Source organism: Eublepharis macularius, chromosome 1, assembly GCF_028583425.1.
Source record: "Eublepharis macularius isolate TG4126 chromosome 1, MPM_Emac_v1.0, whole genome shotgun sequence".
Classification (NCBI taxonomy): domain Eukaryota; kingdom Metazoa; phylum Chordata; class Lepidosauria; order Squamata; family Eublepharidae; genus Eublepharis; species Eublepharis macularius.
This window is the reverse complement of record NC_072790.1, coordinates 132,158,626-132,175,562: the sequence shown is the minus strand read 5'-3', so window position 1 is coordinate 132,175,562 and position 16,937 is coordinate 132,158,626. Positions and strand designations below refer to the sequence as shown.

General features: G+C 41.7%; 1 protein-coding gene across 1 annotated transcript in view; it reads right to left on the bottom strand.

The window, feature by feature from the left end:
- Positions 1–908: 908 nt before the first annotated feature.
- Positions 909–16,937, bottom strand: part of SCAF8 (SR-related CTD associated factor 8) — a 122,168-nt gene continuing 106,139 nt past the window's right edge. The window contains exon 21 of the mRNA XM_054969837.1: positions 909–1,214. The gene's annotated coding sequence lies outside the window, so the exon portion shown is untranslated. The remainder of the gene's footprint in view (positions 1,215–16,937) is intronic.

Here is a 16,937-nt window from a genome sequence, read left to right as displayed (position 1 = left end):
ACAAAGCTCTGCATTTGTTTTCATTTATTGTTATACAAAGCTGTGGTCACCATGCAGGTACAGCATAAAGGGAATGATCTTCCTGAAAGGTTCTGACTAATCAGATTTCAAGAGGTCATAGACTACGACATTCCAAGTGACTGGCTCTTTAATTCTGAGAGAGCAAAACATAAATAGCAAAGAGACAAAAACAACCATTTCACATATGGCATGTAACCACATTTCTCTTTTGTTCCATAGCTGCTCAGTAAACCAAGACCACATGTTCAACCCTGAAATGGAGAGATTTTCTTTGGGAACTTAGAGAGGCTATTACCTTAATTAGAAAGATGCAAAATGTTGTCTGCTGAGTGAATGTTAAAATTAACTGATTGTAATTTTTCATCTCATCACCATTTTTCTCTTTGCTTTCTAGGCATTCAATTAGGGGAAAAAACAGCAAAATGAGTCTGACCAAATGCTGATGCTGATATTTTGATTTCCAATTCTTGTGGTATTTTGAAGATTTTAGGGTTGGCCACCCTGAACATGTTCACGTTTCCCCTAGACCTCCTGTGTCACCAATTAAGAGTTTAGGATGTGGTCTATTGACATGTACTGGCAGAACAAAGGTTGATGCTACTCTAGCGCTGCACTGCTTTCACCGCAAATGTCTAGAACTGTCAGCACCAATTACTATTCAAGTTCTACACAATGACAGCACATGTAGTATAACATCAATCTGGAGCCACCTAAAAATGCATTTTGAAATGTCTAGTCCTGAAAGGAAACACCTTTCCCACCAAAAGTTTTTCTTGCAGTCTGTCCTTCAGTTACTTGTATTACAAGATTCAAGTGGGTTTTGTTATAGTTTACAATCCAGTGTTATCTTCTGGTCCTGCAGAAGAGCCTCTCTCTGTATAAGACGCAAAAACTGTTCATCTGAGCAGAAAAAAAGTCTTTAAAAAACTCACAGAGTTTATTGGTTTCAATTTATAAAATTAACCCTGCTCCAGACAGGTAATACTGGTAGATACGTTTATAATCCCTGGTGTTTATCAGAAAGTGTGTACTGACACAAAACGCCTTCTCAATATGTAATGCCAGGTTCCTTCCTTCTAATATTCCACAACCAAGATCCGATGTGATGGCCTTTAGAACACAGAAGCACTTCTCATTTAACTCTGCCGAGCCCAGCACACGGTCAGTTGCCACAACATCCTTCATCATATTGCCTGTTGACAAAAGGAATAATTACTAGTCATCACTGGACGGGTATTTCCAGTTTTAAAAGAAAGAGGTCAACAATCAGAAGCTACTGTTGTCCAAATATCTCTGGATTAGTATTTGACTGTTAGCATACTGATAGCAAATTATTAAGTCTATTGTTTGATACTATTTGTTTCATATCAGCTAACTAGACTAAATGTAATGGATATCTCTGCTCAGTTTTCTGCATGAAATGAGTCTCTTTCTCTCTCACACACATATATATGATTAAAAACTTCAGGATCATTAACTTTTTTGACATTTGTTACAGTCACAGTACGAAAGGATAGTATACTTTACAAAAAGGGCGTGTTATTCATACTTGAATTTATTTAAATAAACTGCATTGTTATAAAGTACTTCAGATCAAGAAATGGGTCATCTACAAGTCCTGCAAATATTCCTAATATCTTTTGCTAGTTACATCATTATACCTCACACGTGAGTCTCCTATTGCATTAACTCATTAAACAAATATAAATTGGTTTCTTCTTATGGATTTTATAAATTCTTAAAAATAATTTCTTCTTATCTGTAGAGTGAGCACAAAATAAAAGCACTTTTAAAACCAAACAAGTGAGTACAGTTGCTAACCTCAGGATGAGTCCTGCAGACTTCCTGTAATTCCAACTGATCTGCAGAGGAAATGGCTGCTTTGGAGGATGGACCCTATGGCATTATGCATCACTGAGGTTCTTCCCTCCCCAAACCTCACCCTCCTGAGGCTCATCCCCCAAATTTTCAGGAATTTCCAAACCTGAAGGCAGCTCCGGGGTAGGGGGAATGACCTGAAAGCACTGGAGTAACGCATGATGCAAATACTGCAGTATTAACTAAATGTATCCATTAGCCAATCAAGAAGCAGCCACACAACAAGAGAAGGTCCTGATGAACTGATCCAGTACATCCAAACTTAGCAACATATCCTGTACCTAGTAGGACTGCCAGTCCCCTGCTGGGGGTGGGGAATCCTCCGCTCCCACCCTCCACACTCGTTTAACTGGCTGGTGGGGGGGGGGAGGAATATGTGCGCTCCTGGGCTGCATGGCATGCTCCCACACATCCCTGATGCTCCCACAATCTGAGCCCTATCAGGCCCGAATCAGCTCAGATCCGGCTACCTTGGAGAGCAGCCGTACTCCTGTGCTCTGCAGTGGCCATGGGAGGGCTCCCAGGGTGGCCTGTGGTCCGCACGATAATGTCACTTCCCAGAAGTGACATCATCAAGCAGGTTGGGAGCATGCACATGCATGACCAGTGAAGAGAAGGTGAGTGCCGGTCCTCCCACCTTCTGCCTGAGGGGTAGGGGAAACTGGCAACTCTTACTAATTGATCAGAGTGTAAACTAGTGGAATTGTGAATTATGGGGTCACGGCAGGTGAAGCAATTCCATGAAAGAAGAATGAGTCCTCCCAACAGAATCAGCACTCCTGGAAAGGGGAAATGCTCACTTAATGAGTCCCTCCTATGTGGCTATAAGCATTAGGACTTTAGAGGAACTCTGTTGGATGAATGTAAGGAAAAGCTCCTCCCACAATACTTTTGTAACATTTTGAAAAGGCAGCAATGATTTGTGAGAAGTAGGGCTACAGTGTAATGCTATTTTTATAATTGGGAGCTCCCTTCCTAGCAACAATTCATTTGTGATAGTCATGACTAGACATGGGCACGAACAGAAAAAAAAATAAACATGGTGTTCGTTGTTCGTTGCCATCCACGAACAATGAACATTGACTAACATGACTTGTTCACGAACATGTTCATTGTTTGTTGTTTGTGGGGGCCAGCAGGCTCTCCTCCAGTCATCAAGATCCCTACCACACCACTCCCAGAAACCCTACCTGAGCAGGCAGCAGGAAAGGTACCAATAATAAATAATACCTTGGCCCCAGAGCCTGGCAGCAGCCTGAAGGGGTAGATTCCTATCCCACCACACACAAAGAAAATTCAAGCTCCAATGCACTCTCCCTGTCTCTCTCTCAAAATGCCAACAGCAACTGTCTCTCCCTCTCCACTGTCTGCAAAACCAGAACTGGGAGCCCCCCTCCCCCCTGCTCTTTGCTTCCTTGTAACAAATTTGGAGCTCCACACTTGAAAGGAAGACCTGCCTATCAAGCTAAATTGGGCTTAGATTGGGGTTTCCAGGGCAACAGCAGGAGTTCAGACAGATTTCAGGCAGTCCCTGCCTCCGGTTGCCAAGGGAATTGATTGCAGGTGCCAGACTGTCTGGCTTGACGAACAGCAAGGAAGGAGGCTTGCAACTTTTAGAGTTAGTTTAGAATGGGGCCTCACAAACAGCTTGTTCGTGAACAGCTGATTGGGCTGTTTGTGGCTTTTTAAAGTTCGTATTGCTGTTTGTGCCCATCTCTAGTCATGACTCACACTTTAAAACCTTTTAAGAGTTTGGCTTTGATTAGAAAGAAGTAACAGGGATGTATACAGTATCCTCATAGGGAGACATTAAACGTAGGTTATTTCAAAATTACATCAAAAGCTATGAAAGCGATAATCAAAAATTGCATAAATGCTTCCTAGGAATAGGCAACCTTTCTTAGCAACCTCACACTTTAGCTTTCAAGTGTGTATATAATTAACATAATCAAACACATCCACTACCTGTTTTCTGAGCCAGTCAGTACATCATTTTTACAATTAATGAGAACACAAGTCAATATATTCTGTAATAAAAAATCACAGAAATCATATAATGTGCTCCTAGCAACCCCACCCCATAAGAAAACAGGTTGTTACCTTCTACATCAGCTGCAGTGTGTTAACAGTCATTTAAAGAAACAATGACCAATAGCAAGGAAAGAATAGAAGTATTTAGAATTCCTCATATCAATCTCACCCTAGGCTGGAGAAATAGGGTGGAGCAGGATGGAGAGGCTCATAAAATCTGGCCAGCATTCTACAAGGCCACCAGTAAGATTTTCAGGGCTCAGTACAAACATTGTATTCACCCTCCCTTTCTATGCATTGTATACCTCTGAGTTCTTGGAGGAAGAAGGGGATGGAAGAAGCCGCAAAATGGATGAAAGGTGAAAAGGGCTTCAATGCTAACAGGAACTGATGTCAAGTTCCAAACCACATCACTGTAGCCATCCTGCATTTAAAAAACCACACAGATTGGGAGGGGGGGGGTTGTCAGATGGCTGAAGTGCCTCTCCCCATAAACTAGGCTCCCCACTAGGTTCCTTATGTATCACCATCTATGTGGGGTGCAGACTTTGCACTTCACTATCCATTTTTTGCAAATCAAGTTGAACACAACATCAAGTTTATCAAAGGCTGATATTGACATGCAACTCAAAAGTCATTTGAGTTCAATATAACAATCCAGTCATCATTTAAGTGCTGAATAAAATAACTGAGAATGCATTCATAGAACTTCAGTAAGACAAGAGCAAACAGCACTTGATACATTCACTCTGAAAGTTTATGAAGTATATTGTAAAAAGTATGTTTAAATAGGCAAGAATTTGTTAACTTCTAAAAGAAACCTAAGATCCCATTAAAAACCCACATCTCCTTCTTTCTCTCTGTCTCCCAAGTTTAAAAGGGTCCCATATTCCTTCCTCATGACATCTTTTTCTAACAAAATTTATCTTGCCCTAGCTTGGCGCAAACAGTCATTCAACAGTATTGTATCATACTCCTCTGATTCATGTATGGTAAATATTTCAATTTCAAGCTACAGAAATTGAGTCCATTAAAATCTTAACAAGAATCTGTTAACAAATATGGAAAACAAAACAATGGCCCACAGACTGGAAATGCTCAGTCTACATTCCAATTCCAAAAAAAGGGGATGCCAAAGCGTGCAGCAACTATCAGACTAATTTCCCACACAAGCAAAGTAATGCTCAAAATTCTACAGCAAAGACTCTTACCATATATGGAACAAGAAATGCCAGATGTTCAAGCTGGATTGCAAATTTACACATTGCAAATTTACAATGGCTAATGGGACATACCAGGAAATTTCAGAAGAAAATCAGCCTGTTTTTTATAGATTATAGCAAAGCTTTTGACTGTGTGGATCATGAAAAACTATGGAGAATGTTAAAAGAAATTGGGGTGCCACAACATGTGATTGTTTTGATGTGCAACCTGTACTCTGGGCAAAAGGCTACTGTTAGGACAGAATATGGAGAAACAGAATGGTTTCCAACTGGCAAAAGTGTCAGACAAGGATGCATATTATCTCCCTACCTGTTCAACCTCTATACAGAGTATATCATAAGAAACGCTGGATTAGATCTAGAAGAGGGTGGAGTGAAAATTGGTGGAAGGAACATTAACAATTTGAGATATGCAGATGACACCACATTACTGGAAGAAAATAGTGAAGACTTGAAACGACTACGGATGAAGGTTAAAGGAGAAAGTGCCAAAGCAGGATTACAGCTGAACATCAAGAAGACAAAAGTAATGATCGCTGAGGAGTTACAGAATTTTAAAGTTGACAATGAGGAAATTGAAATTGTTCATGGCTTTCTATTCCTTGGCTCAATCAGCCACCAAAAGGGAGACTGGAATGAAGAAATCAGAAAGACACGGAAGAGCAACTGTGAGAGAGCTAGAAAAGTTCCTTAAAAGTGTCTCTCTGGGAACCAAGATCAAGATGATCCAAATTATGGTATTCCCCATTACTATGTATGGATGTGAAAGTGGACGGTGAAGAAAACTGACAGGAAGAAAATTGATTCATTTGAAATGTGATGCTGGAGGAGAATTTTGCAGATACCCTGGATGGCCAAAAAGACAAATAAGTGGGTACTAGATCAAATCAAGCCTGAATTCTCCCTAGAAGCTAAAATGACAAGACTAAGACTATCATACTTTGGTCACATTATGAGAAAACAAGATTATCTGGAAAAGTCAACAATGCTAGGAAAAGTGGAAGGCAGTAGGAAAAGAGGAAGACGTAACACACACACACCAGGCAGGGCCCAAGCATAATTTATCTGAGCTTGTTACAAACCCATGACCTCCCTCCACAGTACTTTTCTACATGCACAATCTCGTGAACTGTAAAAGAAACATTTCTTTTTTACGTAAGTAGCCCATGCAATTGCCATGGGGACTTGCAGCCATATGGCAGCTGCAACTTCTCCATGGGAACTCAATTCTGAAGCCCCACAGGTGCCCAGTTTGGATTGGGATCATGGTACAGAGGGAGGAGGGTTTTCAATCTTCCACAATAATTTATTGAGCCAGAATGGCCCTGTGGATGTTAACTGCCATACAGGGGTGGGGTGGGGAGCATGTGCACTGAATATTTGCATGTGCACCCCCCCCCCCGTGCAAAGAAATAATGTCCTACAGCTACTTTGGACCAAGAAAACAGTGTAAGGGGGAAGGCTGAAGCCTCTTCTCTCCCCATGCCATGTCTCCAATCTAAACCAGACCCCTGCAGCTAGGGCTACTAGGCCTCCCGCTATGGTAGGAGACCTCCTGCCAGCAGCCATTCTTGTAACATGCAGAAATATTTGTAACACAGAGACATTTTTTTAAAAAAAGATCAGTATCCTGTGTGCCAGTACTTCATTTCCAGGGAAATGAAGGTATTTTTAGGAATTGCTGGATGATTCCTAGAAACTATTGTAAACCATAGAGTTTCCAGCGATTCCTAGAGCTACTCTGAAAACCCAGAAGTGACATAGCGGAACAAAGAATGTTGCACCCTCCTATGTCTTTGCCTCTGATCTTCCTACTGGTTGTCTGGTAACCATACCTGCCACTCTTCAGAATTGAATTTGCACTGGAAACTAGAAGTTGGCATCTTGCTGCAAGTTTCTGTGGTGATCATATGTTAACAAAACATGTAGTTTGGGCTTCACCTCCCTGCTCCATACTTGGGCCCTTCCATCTCTAAATTCAGGGAGTTTAAAGAAAATGGGCTTTGTATATTTTTCCACCCCTCAGATTTCCTGGTTTCCTACATGTATGGGTTACTTAATTGCTAGGTTTGCAAATATGAATTGACCTCCAAGGGTGCAATTGATTTTTCCCCTACTACATCCTCACTTATGATCGGTTGTCTTTAACATTCAGGCCTTATACACAAGTTTTTTGTTATTCAACAAGAGGGTTTTATCATTTAACGATTGGCAGCCTCTTGACAAATCCCTCCCCACACACATACCCTGGTTTCATTTACTACTTTATGCTGTAGCATAGTGGTTAACCGGTTGAGCTGCAAATCAGCACTCTGTTGGTTCAAATCCCACTATTGCTATGAGCTCAGCAGGGGGTCTTTCGTAAACCTCTCCTCGCAGCCCCAGCTCCAAAGCTGTATTGGGGGGATAATAATAACACTGACCTTGTTCACCACTCTGAGTGGGGCACTCAGTGGGGAGTGTCTAGAAGAGCAGTATGTAAGTGCAGTTGTTGTTATGACTTTTGCTCCCTGTTATCCACATCACTGGCATTCACTACTTGGAAAACTCTTAACATAGTAGTCAGATCACATGGTGGCTTGTTCTACAGTATGTAGATGGCAGTGGGAAACTTACTATGTAGTGAGAGAGTTTGGGTGATAACTAGAGATGGGCATTACGATAGAAAAATACCCATGATAATGGCGTTCGCGCAATCGGGACCCGGGGGATCGGTGCCGTCCACGGCAACCGATCCAGCATTCGAGGGGGGGGGGCTTCATCGGGGCTTGATTTGGGCCATTGGGATCTGATCAGGGATGCAGACAATCAGGCGCCAGTAATCTATTCCCGGGGCAACGGAGCCAGGGGAATGCCTGAGCTGTTTGCCCTCCTTCTGTCGCCCTGGAAACCTGAATGGAAGCCCAGCTTTCCTTGATTAGCAGGGCTTCCTTCCAACCACAGAGCAGCAACGCACTCACCAGTTGGGAGAAGAAACCCAGGGGAGGGGGGAAGGGGGTGTTCTGTAGCCATGGGCACTCCATGGCCCGTTTTTAAAAAATGGGGCTTTGTAGGAGGAATGGCTGTTTTTCTGTCTGTCACTCTGTTTTTAACCTGCTTTTAAAACACTGTATTTTGTGGGAAAACCTCATTCACGGCTCTGTGAGTGTGTTTAAAATATGCTTTTGGAAGACTGGCTGCTTGCTTTTAAAATCGGGTGGGGAGGAATGGAGGATTCTGTCCCTGCTTTTTTTAAAAAGCTGACTGAAACATGTTGACGGGGTGTGTCTCTCTCTCTATTTGGAGAGGCAGGGACGGGTTAAAAACTCCCCCCCTGCTCTAAGTGTGTGTGTGTGTGTGTGTGTGTGTGTGTGTGTGTGTGTGTGTGAACGTCCCCTCCCTGAGGGGAGGCGGCTCGTCGCCGGGTTAAAAACTTCCCCCCCTGCTCTAAATGTGTATGAACATCCCCTCCCTGAGGGGAGGCGGCTCATCAACGGGTTAAAAACTCCCTCCCCTCTGGTCTAAGTGTGTGTGTGTGAACGTCCCGTCCCTGTGCCCACCGGGCCCAGCGGTCGCCGCCACCACCCACCTTCCCACATAGCTGGGAATAGCGGGGCGCCCCTCCGCTTTGGCCTCCCCGATCCGATTCACGGATCGGAAATGGGAGATGATTGATGTGGATTGGTGATTTGGGGTCGTCGTCGGCACCAATCCCTGATCAGCTTGATCGATAATTTTTTTTGGATTGTGCCCACCTCTAGTGATAACGTTTGAAAACTTAAGATGTACTGTATACTAATTCTCTCTTCCTCTTCTTTCCTCTTGACCCATGTGCCAGGTCTTTATGAGGACTGGGTAGTGCATTGGCCATGATTGTTAAAGGGAAAGTCTTCACCTTCAGAAACAGTCTATACATGGACATGCTCATCACATTCTGCTTATGAACCAGGCTTTTGGGAAAAGATCAAATCAAGCTATATGAATCATTTATGTGATTTGACCTGACATATGTCCAGCTCCACAGTGCATTAAGGAGTGACTCAGTGGGGCTATCTGCTTTGTCCTTGGTTTGGAATCACATCTGTAACTTCTGGAGATTTTGAGATTTTTTGAAGCAATTATAAATTGGATCCAGTGGAACATTTCCACAGATGGAACATAAGAAGAGTCTTACTAGATCAGACCAGTAGTCCATCTAGTCCAGCATCCTATTTAACATAGTCAACTACCAGTTGAACTGGAGGGCCAACAAACAGGGCATAGAGTCCCCTAATGCTGACTCATAGCACTGGTATTCAGAGGATTCCAGTGCCAGAAAGTATCCTCCGGAATGTGGAGGTTCCCTTTAGTCATCATGGCTAGAGACAATTGATGGATTTATCCTCCTTTAATCTGTTTAATCCCTTTTTATTAAAAAGGGGTAGTTATTTTTTTTTTGCCAATTCCCCCCCCTCTTCTGTTGTGGGCCTCCAACCCTCCTGTAATTCCTGGAGATCCTTTTTTATCCAAGACCAATATTCTGGGGGGTATTTTGATCTGCTTCAGGAGAAGAAAGCAGGAAAGTCTCATTCCATGGACGGAAACCAACTATGTTCATGGAAGTATCTGGTGGATCCGATCTTATATCTACTGGTAAGTGTATCTGCAGTAGAAGCTGCTAGAATCTATGAGTAATGTGCAAAGGAGCCACAAGTGGTGCCTCACCTGTCTATAGACATAACTCACCAGAGGAAAATGACTTCTAACATGGAATCTAAAAACTTAGTCTGTGCTATTTCTGTCATGACATTATGCTCAGAGGAAGATATCCAAATGTATTGTCAAATTGCCATACTTGTGTGTTTGTGTTTCTTTGCCCGTTTATTACATTTACTAAACAATTTATTACATTTACTAGACAGTGAGTGATTCCGCACATGTTGGATAATGCACTTCCAATCCTCTTTATAGATCATTTGGAATGGATTTTTTTGTGTGCGGAACACAAAATCCACCTCAACGATTGATAAAGTGCATTGGAAGTGCATTATCCAACATGTGAGGAATCAGCCAGCAGGATTTGAGTCTAGTGGAACTTTAAAGACCAACAGGATATTTATGGTATTACCTTTCAAGAGACAAAGCTCCTTTCATTAGATACAAGTAGGAGTGGAGATCACTGAGGTGGGAGGGGTGAAGCAAAGAAGTTGGAATGTAAAGTAGTTGGAATGTAAAGCTACAAAGTTACAATGCAGCTGGATTAGAGAAGAAATTAATGACTTGGCTGCCTGGATCCATGCTATGTAAACATCAAGACTTGACTATTGTAATGCACTATACATAGGTCTCCAAATTAACTAGGAGACTCCAATTGGTGCAAAATGCTGCAGCATGACTGCTATCAGGAGCGAGCAGGAGCATGAACATCACCCCCATCCTGCAGTCACTCCTTTGGCTACCTATCAGCTACCATGCTCAGTTCAAGGTATTGGTTATCACATACAAAGCTGTTTACGGCCTTGGCCCAGCTTACCTATGGGACCGCCTTCCTCCCTATGTTCCTCCATGGCAGCTCCGTTCATCTGAACAGGGTCTCCTACAGGTGCCACCCTGCACATGGATGAAATCAACAGCAGCCCGTACACGGCCTCTCTCTGTGGTGGCCCCTACCCTTTGGAACGGCCTGCCTGAGGTCAGGGGAGCCCCCACTCTCCTAGCTTTCCACAATGCAAGTCCAACCTATTCAAAAAGGCTTTTGTACTGTAGGGAGGGGCTCTCAGATGCTTCACTAATGAGTTAAAGACTATAGACGTCACCTCTAAATTGCCTTACGTACTACCTGTTGTCTTAAATATGTACTCCTATGAGCTACTTGTGCTTCATGTGGTCTAATGTCAGCCCTAGAATTGCTTATGTTCTGTTTCAACATTTCTTCAACTCTGTATTGGATTCTTACTAATGCTATGTCTTTGTAAATTGTGTTTATTTACCCTATGGCTTTGTTTATGGAAAGGTCCTTGAAACTGACTGTACTAATCTCTCACTGTGTAATCCGCCTTGAGTCTCAGTGAGAAATGCGGACTATACACTAATTAAATAAATAAATAAATAGAGAAGAATCCTATGTCTCTATTTCCTTACTACATAGATGGTAATTGTGATTCTAAAAATGTTTGTTGTAGATCCCGCAGGTGAGAATTTCTGTCAGAGGTAACACAGAGTTTGGCTGTAGACAAATCATTTGGTATGTTTAGGATGGTGACTGGAGGCATGTAGATGTGTTAGGTTTCTGGTATAAGGTGGTTCTTAAGCTTCCATCATGTATTTGTGCAGTTGTGTCTAGAAAATGTACTTCCTGTGTGGATTGATTCATGGTCAAGTTGATGATGGGTTGGAAGTTGCTGAACGGCTGGTGAAATTCCTCCAGTGCTTCTTTCCCATGTGTCTAGATGATAAAAATGTCATCAATAAATTTCAGTTACAGGAGGGGTGTTAGCAGGTGGGAGCTAAGAAAGTGCTATTCAAAGTCAGCCATGAAAATGCTGACATATTTTAGTGCCATGAGAGTACCCATGGGTGTGCTATTGATCTGAACGAATAAATCGTTAGTTGTGGGTGAGTACAAACTGGCAGAGCTTGGAAGCAAGTTGTGGTATTGTCAGAAATGGTGTTCCTAATGGCTTGTAATCCATTTTTGTGGAGAACATTGGTCTATAGACTGAACATCCATGGTGGCCAAAATAGAGTTAGCTGGAAGATTTTTTTTCTCAGAAAGTCGGTGGCATCTGGTGTCAAAATCCAGTGGGACAACATTTTAATCTTCCAGGACAGTCCATTGCTGATAGAAAAGTGGCAGTCTTCAAATAAGTTTCAAGGGGAGATTACAATGTAAGATTATGAGATTCACAAGTTCAGAACTATGCCCCCCCCCCCCAGGGCTGACTAGAGACATAGGATTCTTATCTCACTACAGATGCTAATTTCTCCTCTAGTCAAGCTGCATTGTACTTTTACATCCTGACATCCTTTTTTTGCTTCACTCCTCCCATGTCCTGACTGGGATATAAAGGCTCAGGATTTTCACTCCTACTTGTATCTGACAAGAGAAGCTGCCTCTTGAAAGCTTATACCTGGAAAATCTTGTTGGTCTTTAAAGTGCCACTGGATTCAAATCCTGCTGTTTTACTGCAGACCTACCCACCTGAAACTATTTACTAGACAATTTCATTAAAGGATTTCTTAGGTTATCATTTGTTTATGAACTAAAACATTTATATCCTGCCCTTTTTACCAGCTATGGTGAGATTATTAAAAAGATACAGGATCTTACAAAGCTGTACTTTTTAATTCATTTTGTTAAATTTGGTCAGTTATGAAATATTTTCTTATTAAAAAAGGTCAAGTATCTTTTAGAGTAATAGTAATAGCTTGTGGTCTGCTGAGCTAGTTTAAATCATTCTACTGAAACACCTAGAATACCTGCATCTATTTCTTATTAAAATAGAACTATAAATATTATATGGCATGTAATGTGTACAGTCATCATCAATACAGGGTAGAAATCCACACTGCATCAGCAGAAACTATCTCACTTCAGTAGGGTAAATGGATGACACACAGGATTCAGAATGTGGAGTCTCACCCGGGTAAGAAAAATACCACTGTGATACGCATCTCTTCTACATGGGCCTACCTTTGAATATTGCTTGGAGTAAAGGACCATGAATCTGGATTTATATCCCTCTGCTCTATAGCAGTAAAGGTCTGTGACCTTATGTCTAACCTAAAGCCTAACATTTCTGTTACTCTTTCTGAGAAGTTTATAGGATGTTGGACCCATGTGCTGTAAGCCAGGATATAAGATTGTGCCAGAAACATTGCAACATATGCATGGTCTCTTCAGCAATGTCACCCTCTAGATAAATCTGACCAAGCATTTATCTGTAGCATCTGAAGTCTCCATGTCTCTATGTATTTGCTCTTCTGTAAAGAGGAAATCCTGTTCTTCATCAGCAGTTTTAGACCATAAAATAATGTATATACCCTTTTCTGGCAAGGAGAATGTAGTTAGTGCATAATACAGAAGTCGGCAAACAGATAGGAGTACATAAACCCTTCTGGGCACAGTTAAAGGTGCTGGATTCAACAATAAACCACTGAGGGCCTAAGTATATCAGAGACTGCTTCTTGCTTTATGTCTTACTGTAATTTACATGGTAAACTGGGTATGTCCTGGGGGTGCCTTGCCTGTGGCAATTTTAAAAGGTAATGCTGCATTCTTGGTGGGACTGACATCCTCTTTCTTGTAGGACTGACATCCTGCAGATTTTGAGACTCCTGACTTTGCTTTTCTTCTTGAAGCAATTACGACTTGTATTATTTGGATGAACTCTTATCAAGAAAAACAGGTAATGTTAATGGTGGGTTAATCTAAACATGTGACTTTTTAAATGTAGTCCTACTAATCCTTTTTGTAAATAGATGGTGTAATTTCTCTGTCTCACTGTGTGAATCTTGGAGCATTATGTTGTGGCTCTGCTTTCATCAGAGAAGACGTCAACTAGGAAGAAAGATTCAACATGGTCATATTATAACTGTGCAGAGTTCCAGCTTCATCTTTGATAGTCCATCAGTCTCTACTCAAGAGTGTTTAGGAAAGAGTCACAAGCGCCCCGATCGGAATCTTGTTTTTTTCCCTTGTTATTGTCAAGGGACATAACTGATTCCCAGTGAACAGTCATGCAAGAAATGACACTCTTTTCTAGATCTCCTTTTTTATGCTTTGCCACACTGAAGGAAGAGACTGGAGGAGTGCAGAGGACAGCAGATACAGCCCAGCAGTGTATATTTCTTGATGACATTCACACACCTGTTTTAAGTACTGTTATTAACCTTTTGCAGCTAGGAAAGTCATGAATTAAAGAATTGAATGAAGTGTCATGATCATGAAATGACGTATCATAGACAACGACATACCATAGAAAATGAAACCACCTTGTTTTGATTTTGTTAATGGTTGTGTTTTATAACCAATATATTTCTTAGACAACTTAGGTGGTGCTAGCAAGATTTCCTTATTTGGAGTGAGGTTTGGTATTACAGTAATTATGAACCACACTGACCTTGTGTCATCAATCATATACACTTTCAGATACAACCATGTGGAAGATGTGATAGCCTCTTTCTCATGAGTCCACATGTTTTCAGTTATGCCAAAGCAACTGAGCTCAAGATGTGCTCACTATTCAGGATGTATAGGATGTGCTTGGCTATTTAAAATGGATCCCAAAAAGCTCAAGTTGCTTTCAGCAACCTTCAGAACAGTTTCATCCGGATCAAGTAAGGAGTTAAAGCTATCAGCTTCTGAAAGCACCAATGGTACTACTGACCTCTGCTTCTAGAAAAAAGTGACACACAAAAAAATTCTCTTGCAGGAGTTGCTGCACTGTGAACTCCAAAGATACTGAAATAACTAGTTCACAGAAGCAAAGGTCAGAACTTAACAAATCAAGGTGGACCGTGGGACATGCTTCTAGGACAGAGTGGAAAACATTTGCTACCCAAATTTTTCTTCACTGAATTCTGTCATAAAAGATTAAATATTCTCTCAAATATTCATATAAAATCCCTAGATATGAGGTTTGACATTTGACAGTATCTGATATGCAACTGCACTAATGCTTGGTTTACTATTTAATATTAGATTTGATACGTGCTGTGCAATGTCATTTTGCATCTGACAGCTGACAGTAAATGTCTATTCCTGTCTGACGGTTTCTGTATTGAAACAATTAAAAGATAACAACTACTGAATTTTCAGATAAAATCACACAAAGTAAAATCCAGAACTCTGTATCTGAAAAAAATTCAGTCTTATTTCAAACTTTTGTAAAAATTTATTTCAGCTAAAAGTCTTGAAGAGAAGAAAAAAAATTACAGCGTCATCCTAAACAGAATTACTTTAGTCTAGGCCCATTGAAAACAATGGGTTTAGATTGGAGTAACTCTTCTTAGGGATTGCACTGATAGGGCTCTTCATTGATCACAAGATGATTCTATGTAGCGATGCTGTGAAGTTTGAAAATAATGAGCTTGCCATGTGAATTTCCCCTACTCTTAATACCTATTATTATTAGTATGAGTCAAGTCCCCTTGCCCTCAAATTGTAACTCGGTAGTTAAAAACAAAAATATTTTGCATTTGTGAGTTGCTTTTTTCCAGGAGCTGAGTTCAGTATGGTTGGTGCTTTCAGAAGCTGGTAGCTTTAATCCCTCCTTACTTGATTTTGATGAAACTGTTCCGAAGCTTTTGAAAGTGACTTGAGCTTTTTAGAAAAGTAATTATAAATGTTGATGGAGCTGCCGCTGCTGACCCCTCTTCCAAAAAATACGCAGCATGGGACAAGGCATTCAGGTGACGTGGGTGCCTAGGCAATGTGCTACCTGCACCTGCACTGCTTTCCAAGTAGCAGCTGTGAGAACATGCATGTTTTAAGAGAGCCAATTTAGAATTCTTGATGAAAAAGCCGTGCTTACAGATTCAGATGCTGCTTGTAATCGCTGATGCAATTTCCATTCAAGGTATGGTGACTTCACCTAACACTTGTGCAGCACTTGTGCTATAAATCTAAATGCCAGTCTTTGGTAATTTCTCTTCAGAGCTTTGCTCCAGCTTGGCTTTGCGACGACATCATTTCCCCCCAACCTTACGCACTGTATCATTTGCTGGTCATTGCTTTGCTGATTATCTCCCAACTTTTCCCGTTTTTTTTTTCCAGACCACTTTTGCAACAATGTTCTAAAAGGAACACACCTAAAGCATTTTTTGTGGAGTTTGTACAGTTTGCTGTAAACATTCAATACCTGGCTTGTTGTAGAGTGGAATGGTTATGCTTAGTTCCTTTTTTCCCCTCTTTAATGTGTTGACTGCAAAGGACAGCTCCAAAGTCTGGGAGGATCAGACAAAGAGGATTCAGTGAGTTACCAAGCAGTCACTCACATACCCATTCTTGATTCTCTGAGGACCAGGGCCCCCCAGAGTGGCTGGAATGGCAGAGAGTAAGACAGGATTCTTGCTGGCAGTGACGGCTACTGGAACACTGAATTTCAACCCAAGGGGCTGGAATGAGGGGTTTTCCATAGCCAGGGGCTAGAATGGAATGTGCATTCAAACGCTGAGGACTGGGTGTGATTGGCTTATTGCCTTCCCGCACTGCAGACATGCATTCATGACAAGAAAGGCACTTGCTGTGTCATTGCCCCACATTCTGATCCTGCTCACCTTTCCATGATTGCATTTCCACCCTAAAGATTGAGAGCCATCAATCAGCCCTGATAAGTTCGCCACTCCTTGGGAACACTTAGTCAAAACTTCTAAATTCATCAGTTCAACTCATTAGAAAACTGTTTCTTTGTGAAGCACCAGGAGACACTATGCATTTCTTTTATCACACCCCAGTAGCATTAACCAAAGGTAATCAAATCTTTGTTATTCCCAGGAGATGCCCTTTAAGGCCTTTGTCCCAACAACTGAGGGAGCTCCCTAGTCTCAGGACACGTTTTGCCCTATAAAAACCAGAGCTCTTGCCCCGTTCAAACTGTGTATGCTTTCCTGGATCCAAGTGCTGTACTCTTAGGGTCTCCTTCCCTAAGACTCTCCTGGTCAAAAACGCTTGCCGTTTGAAGCCCTCTTCCTCCGTGGACTACTCCGCTCTACTCCCTGGATAGGTAATTATTGCCCCGAAATCCCTCAAACATATTCTACTTTCACCACTGCTTTTCCTAGGCATCTTGTGTGTTTGTGAGATTTCTTGCGTTTACGTGAGTT